Genomic DNA, 7,841 nt, shown 5'->3' with positions numbered 1-7,841 from the left:
TTTTGTATTTTTAGTAGAGACAGGGTTTTGCCATGTTGGCCAGGCTGGCTTGTATTTTTTTTACTGTGGTAAAACATACATAACATTTATCATTTTAACCATTTTTAAGTGTACAATTCATGGACGTTAGATACAGTCACAATGTTTTGCAGCCATTGCCACTATCTATTTCCAAAACTTTTCTATCATTCCAAGGTGAAACTCTATACCCATTGTAATAGTTTGTTCTCACACTGCTACGAAGATACTACCTGAGACTGGGTAACTGATGAAGAAAAGAGGTTTGATTGATTCACAGTTCTGCGTGCCGGAGGCGGCCTCGGGAAACACGTTCATGGTGGAAGGCAAAGGGGAAGCAAGGCAGATCTTCTCTTCACAAAGTGGCAGGAGAGGGAGAAAAAGAGAGAAGAGAGCCACACACTTTTAAACCATCAAATCTCATGAGAACTCACTCACTATCATGAGAATCACCTCTATGATCCAATCATCTCCCATCAGGTCCCTCCCTTGACATGGGATTACAATTTGAGATGAGATTTGGGTGGGGACCCAGAGCCAAACCTTATCACCCATTAAACAATAACTTCCCATTCTCCCCTTCCTCCAGCTCCTGAAAACCTCCATTCTACTTTCTGTCTCTATGAATCGACTATTCGTGGTACATTGTATAAATGGCACCATATAATATTTGCCCTTTTGAGTCTGGCTTATTTCATTTCGTACATAATGTCTTCAAGGTTTATCCATGTGGAGCATTTATCAGAATTTCATTCCATTTTATGGCAGAATCACATTTCATTTTGTTTATCCATTCACCTGTTTCAGTAACCTTTAGACTTCTTTTTATCCCTTAGTGGCTAACCCCCTATTATTAGTTCATGATTATTTATATTACACTTTCCCTGTTGACATTGTATAGCTCCTGTCTCCTGCCTGATACATCTGTCTTAGGAAACTGCCTTTCCATCCCTGTGACTGACGGGGCCAATCATGGAACCTCATTTCCCTCACCATATATAGGATTGGCCCATCACTCTGATAATAGTGATGGGTCCCAGGATAGGCACAAAACCAACCAGCAGCAATCCCATGCCTTCCCCAGGATAGAAAGATGAGTACTGGGAAAAAGCTTTTCACTGGGATTGCCACACTGGTGTTCTTGAGGCCACATCCCCAGATACATATAGGGTCTCATCTTGTGGTAGGAGAAATTGAGGACAACAGACAAACAGCAATAGAGATGAAAGTGAAAAATGGAGACGTTTCTCATATACCTGGAGAAAGTGCAGCATGAGAAGAAGGTTAAAATTTAAGGAAGTGAGAGCACAAATAAGAGAGTGAGAAAGAGCAGCTGGATGTGCAGAGGACACATCAGGAGATAGCAGGTCATGATACCATGAAAATCAGGCTGTAAAGGGAGCATTTTCCAAAAGAAGGAATGAGTAAAAGTAGGCTGCAAAATGCCACTGGCTTGGGCACCAGGTTGTCGTTGACCTTGGTGACAGCAGAGGCAGCAGAGGCAGCATGGCCTGGCCTCGGTGCCTCTCCATGGCCATCTCCGGCACCCCGGAGACACCATCCTCTGGCCATGCTTGCCATTCTGCGGAGCTGCCACAGCCCTCAAGCTTCTCCATTTTCCTTGACCCATCCCCGTTTGTCCTCTTGACCAATTCTGAAGGATTCTCCAAAATTCAGCTCAACCTTAGATCTCCAGGTTAGTTTTTCACTCCCAAAGAGGAGGAGATGCTCCCCAGCCCTTTGTGTGTCCCGTCCTTTGATGGCGTGTGATTACACTGTTTACTGTGCATGTCTGCCTCCTCCTCCAGTCTGAGAGCTCCTTAAAACAGGGACTTTGCCTTATGCATCTTTGTATTCTAAGCACTCAGCCCAAGGCCTGGCTCTGAAATGAGCTCAGTGCACATTAATGGATCAATGCCTGGAGGGAGGCACTCGCTGATCTGATCCTTTTTTAGAAAAACAGGATCTGGTTGCCATGGCGCTGAAAGAGCGCTTTCTGTACCTGCTGTTTTCAGGATGAGCAAATCACTTTCAGCTGACCACACTGTGGCATCTGGCCAGCAGGATCTGCAGAATCCAGCACAATGGATGCCGAGCCAACCCTGAGATGGAAGAGACACCTTTCCTCCTTCCGAGCAGGTAAACTATTGAGTAACATCAAAGAATTTCATTTTTTCTACCCCTGAAAGATTTAAAGGTCTCCTCTTTTGTCAATATGCCCCTAGCTCTCCTGCCAGTTTTCTCTCGCCTCTTGCACAGTTTTTCTGTCTCCTTACTGCTGCTACTCTAAGATAGGGCTTTAGCCTATAGGCCAAATCTGGCCCACCACCTGTTTTTGCAAATAAAGTTTTATTGGAAGACAGCCATACCCATTTGTTTACATTTTGTCTATGGCTGCTTATACTCTACAATGGTAGAGCTGTGGCAGAGATTGCATGCCTGCAAAACAACATATTTGCTATCTGGCCCCTTGCAAAAAATAAAAAGTTTTCTGATCTGTATACTAGAGAACGAGCTTCAGCTGATAAGAGATGATAAGGAAATAGTGCAACTCAAAATGGGACAACAAGGGAAAGAGAAAGGAAAAAACAGAATATGTTCCTAGATTGTTGTGTGGGCAATGTATGGGAGATGAAGAATACTACAGTATTTACAAACCAGACAGTAAAAGCTTAAACAAGAAAATAAGAGTAAGAGCCAAGGGAGGCTGAGGTAAGAGGATTGCTTGTGCCCTGGATCGCCTGATTGAGACCAGCCTGGGCAACACAGGGAGACCCCGTTTCTACAAAAAATACAAAAAAATAGCTGGGTATGGTGACACGTGCCTGTAGTCCCAGCTACTTGGGAGGCTGAGGTGGGAGGATTTCTTGAGCCCAGGAGGCCAAGGCTTTGGTGAGCTGGGATTGCGCCATTATACTCCAGCCTGGGCAAAGAGCAAGACCCTGTCTTAAAAACAAATTTTAAAAAAAGAGCATTAAAAAAGTGTACATATAAAATAACCACTGGAATAAAATTACAAACCTTTATAAATACAATTTTTAAAGTAAAAAAATACATTGCACAGAGAAAGAAACACAGCAGATATAATACATGATTAATATAAAGTAATGTGGCAGAATGGAAACCCAATATATCAGTAAATATGAGAGGACTCATAAAAAGAAAACGTTTTTAATTTGACTCATCCTCTCAGCCTTCTTGGCTAGAACTCCCCATTCTCTCTTGAACCCATCCAATCAGGCTCCAATTCTCACCACCCCTACAGAAACTCTTGTCAAGATAACCAATGGCTTTTCAAGTTTCTATTGCTCTCTTTCCAGTCCTCATTTTCCCAAGTCTCGCAGCAGCAGTTGACAAAGGTGATCCTGCTCTCCCCATCAAACACTTTTCTTTACTGATTTCTGGGATAGCACTTCTCCCGGTGCAGGAGAAGGAAGGAAGACTTCCTTTCCAGAGACTTCTCAGCAATTTTTGCTGGATTCTCCTCTTCCTGATCTAATCGAAGGTTGGATTCTCCCAGGTCTCCTTCCATGGACCTCTTCTCTTTCCTCTCTTCTCTTTTTCTCATAGTATGTTCCATCATTCCCCTGGCTTTCATGGACAGGCTGATGATCTCCAGATTTGTATCCCAGACCCTGAGGTCTTCCCTGAGCTTTAGACTCACAGACCCAACGGTCTACTCAGCTTGGCACTGGCACCCATCCTGCTGGATTCTGCAGATCCTGCTACACAGATGCCACAGTGTGGTCTGTTTGGGTATAGACTAGACTTCTCAAACCTAGTGTATTCAAAGCTAAATTCCTGATTTGTCATTCCTGCTTTGTTTCCTCTATAGTCTTCCCCATCTCAGGAAGCAGCAGCACCATTCACCTCGTTGCTTGGTTGAACAGGGGGAGTCATCCGTGACCCCTCTCTCTCTCATAGTTTCTCAGTAAGTCCTGTTGGCTCTGGCCTGGCACAGTGGCTCACGCCTGTAATTCCAACGCTTTGGAAGGCCAGGGCAGGCAGATGTCTTGAGCCCAGGAGTTCAAGACCAGCCTGGGTAACACGGTGAGACCCATGTCTCTATAAATACAAAACTTAGCTGGGCATGGTGGCGTGCACCTGTAGTCCCAGGTGCTTGGGAGGCTGAGAGGTGGGAGGATACCTTGATCCAGGAGGTCAAGGCTGCAGTGAGCTGTGATTGCACCACTGCACTACAGCCTGGGCAACAAGTGAGACCCGGTCTGGGAAAAAAAAAAAAAAAACAAGTCTGTTAGCTCTAACTTGATCACTCTTTAATCTGCTCCACCAAGATCTCTGAGGGCCGAGCCACCCTCCTGTCTGGTCTGGGCTACTCCTGTAGCCTCCTAACTGGCTGCCCTCGCCTCTACGTCTGCCCCCTGCTTTTTTCCTCCACACCTCCGCCAGCAGGATGACTATAAAATGCAGGTCAGATCACACCACCCCTGCTCAAAACCCTCCAACTGCTTCCCATCCACACTTACAGGAAAATCCAAAGAACTCAATGTGACTTACACAGCCCTATGTATTCTGGCCCCTACCTCTCTCTCCAGCCTCATTTCCTACTTTTCCCTCTCCTTCACCACATTCCAGAGGCCCTGGCTTCTCTCCTGTTTCCAGGACATGCCAAACACAGTCCTGTCTTAGGGCATTTCGCTGTCTGGAAGAGCCTTGCCTAAGCCTCAGTAAGGTTCTGTTCTCACTGCATTCAGCTCTCTGCTCTTCTGAGGGGTCCTCATAACAATCACGTACAAAACAGCACCGCTTCACTCGCTGCACTCAGACATTGCTTCACGTTTCCATAGTGCTCATCACCACTTGACAGTACTTTGTATTAAACAGTTTTGGGTTTTGTTTTTTTTTTGAGATGGAGTCTCACTCTGTTGCCCAGGTTGGAGTGCAGTGGTGTGATCTCGGTTCTCTGCAACTTCCGCCTCCCGGGTTCAAGCAATTCTCCAGCCTCAGCCTCCCGAGTAGCCGGGACTATAGGTGCCCACCACCATGCCTGGCTAATTTTTTTGTATTTTTAGTAGAGACGGGGTTTCACCATGTTAGCCAGGATGGTCTCGATCTCCTGACCTCGTGATCTGCACCTCGGCCTCCCAAAGTGCTGGGATTACAGGCGTGAGCCACCGCGCCCGGCCCAGGGTTGTTTTTGAAATGGGGTCTGTCACTCAGGTTGAAGTCCAGTGGCACGACCTTGGCTCACTGCAACCTCTGCCTCCCAGGCTCAAGAGATCCTCCCATCTCAGCCTCCCAAGTAACTGAGACCACAGGCATGTGTCACCACACCCAGTTAATTTCTTATATTTTTGGTAGAGATGGGGTTGTTGTCTAGGCTGGTCTTGAACTCCTGAGCTCAGGCAATCCACCTGCCTTGATCTCCCAAAGTGCTGGGGTTACAGGTGTGAGCCACCATGCCCAGCCTAAACACTTTTATTTGTCTTTCTCTCCTGTAAAATATAAACTCCCTAAAGGTGATGACTTTGTCTTACTCACTACTCTATTCTCAAAATGTGGCACAGTGCCTGAAAAATAGCAAGTGCTCAATAAATAATTGTTGGACGAATGAATGAATGGAGACATGGTTCTATTTTGGCCTGTGATTCAGTGTTTCCAAATTCCTGACAGATTTTAATCTTTGGGAATTAGGAATGAGAAATTAAAATGTATAAGCAGTCCGGGGAATTTCTGAAATCCTAAATTAGGTACAGGTTGCCTCATATAAGTTCCTTTCTTTACAAGATGAAACTATTCTGTCTGCTTTACAAAGGACTGTAGGTGGCTGGGAATCGTGGCTCACACCTGTAATCCCAGCACTGTGGGAGACCAAGGCAGGTGTATCACCTGAGGTCAGGAGTTCAAGACCAGCCTGGCCAACATGATGAAACCATGTCTCTACCAAAAATACAAAAATTAGCTGGGCGTGGTAGCACGCGCCTATAATCCCAGCTTCTAGGAGAACCTGCTTGAACCTGGGAGGGGGAGGTTGCAGTGAACCAAGATCACGCCACTGCACTCCAGCCCGGGCAACACAGCAAGACTCCGTCTCAAACAAACAACTGTAGGCTATAGCAAAGATGCCAACAGTGGAAAATGCCAGTGAACATTATCAGATTGTATTAGAATAACAACACTGGGATCTTCTAGCAAGATTACTACATGGAATTATGTGTCAAAGTTGCCAATTTAAGGACTTATTTTGCCTTCAAAACTTGTTATTTCTGGACTTATTTTGCCTTCAAAACTTGTTACTCCTAGAATTTGTATAATGTGTATACAGACTTATTCGTATTTATTTGATGTGCCAGAAAACTCACTGTTAGAAGCAGTCATGCCAGTAACACACTCATAACACTCAGCAGCTACAGGCCAGGCTGGCTGATGAGAGGCTGAAAGCGTCTCATCTGTGCCCTTCCGGGAGTGGTTCCCAGAAATGTCGGCCTTAGCCTCTGACCCACTATCAGCGTGCTGTTCTCTTGCTCCTCCCTGATGTCAGTGGATTCATTTTTACCAAAAATGTCTTGATGTTTATTGTTAAGCTTGAATTCCCACACAATTTTAGCACTTCCCCCATTTTCTTGATGTCTCAAATGATTTTTCTTAGGACTCAGAGTTCGGAGAAACATGCATTTCCAGAGAAAAGCTGGGAAGAGACTCTTGCACGGAAACACTGTCTAAAAGCACTTTCACCTTGGTTGCTGGCAAACAGGCACGTAGCAAGCTACAGTTTAGGACCTGACGCCGCTTTGAAGGTGTGTCAGCTGGACACAGAAAACGAGGTTACGGAAACAACGGTCCCAGCATGGCTCACTCTCCACCACTCTGTGCTCTCTCTCCTCAGTCTTGTGGGGCTGGAGACGCAGTGGCTTAGAAGTGGGGTGACCTGGTTGTGATCAAAGGGCTCCTCCCTCTGTGCACCATCCATGGAAAATGTGCCTCCTCTTGCACCACACACCAGTGGAAAAGGGAATTTTAGGAAAACTAGGACAAACAGAACTAAATAGAGCAGAGCCTCTAGTATGGGAAGAACAGTGCTTAAAAATTACACAAATTACAAAATATAAAATAAATAGAACATACTATATGAAATGTAAAACTCTTGTGCATCATTTTCTAAAGAACAATATCAAAAGGCAAACAATATTACTTCCTTATTAGAAAACAATTTGGAAAAATGGGTCTTTTTTGCATTTTTGATACAATTTGCTTCAGTAATGCCACTGATTGGAATTTAAGGACATGATTCTTTTTTTTTTGTTTTTTTGTTTTTTTGTTTTTTTTTTTTTGAGACGGAGTCTCGCTCTGTCGCCCAGGCTGGAGTGCAGTGGCGCGATCTCGGCTCACTGCAAGCTCTGCCTCCTGGGTTTACGCCATTCTCCTGCCTCAGCCTCCTGAGTAGCTGGGACTACAGGCGCCCGCCACTGCGCCCGGCTAATTTTTTTTTGTATTTTTTTAGTAGAGACGGGGTTTCACCGTGGTCTCGATCTCCTGACCTTGTGATCCGCCCGCCTCGGCCTCCCAAAGTGCTGGGATTACAGGCGTGAGCCACCGCGCCCGGCCAAGGACATGATTCTAAATGCACAAAAGGAGATTTATATATATGGATGTTGATTCAGCTCTTCCCTCTCTCCACCCAGAGCAGCCAGGCATGAGCTCATCCTCAAAGCTGGGCACATGGGGCCACTGTCCCAGGATGCTGGGTGTTTGGCCTATAAGGGATGAGGAAAGGAACTGCTCTTCATTGCAGAGACAGTGGGGCCTGATAAAGCTGTTCTGGCTACTAGATGGTGCTTGTGTTTTTCGAAGACTACTGGATG

The 7,841-nt window shown here is 45.6% G+C and overlaps 1 long non-coding RNA gene across 1 annotated transcript; it reads left to right on the top strand.

The window, feature by feature from the left end:
* The first annotated feature begins 2,045 nt into the window (after positions 1 to 2,045).
* Positions 2,046 to 7,099, top strand: LOC135970178 (uncharacterized). Its single transcript, XR_010585712.1, has 2 exons — positions 2,046 to 2,157; positions 6,629 to 7,099. It is a non-coding gene; the product is annotated as an uncharacterized lncRNA (long non-coding RNA).
* Positions 7,100 to 7,841: the final 742 nt, after the last annotated feature.

Source organism: Macaca fascicularis, chromosome 3, assembly GCF_037993035.2.
Source record: "Macaca fascicularis isolate 582-1 chromosome 3, T2T-MFA8v1.1".
NCBI lineage: Eukaryota > Metazoa > Chordata > Mammalia > Primates > Cercopithecidae > Macaca > Macaca fascicularis.
Note: the sequence above shows the minus strand (reverse complement) of the source record. Positions and strands in the feature narration are given on the sequence as shown.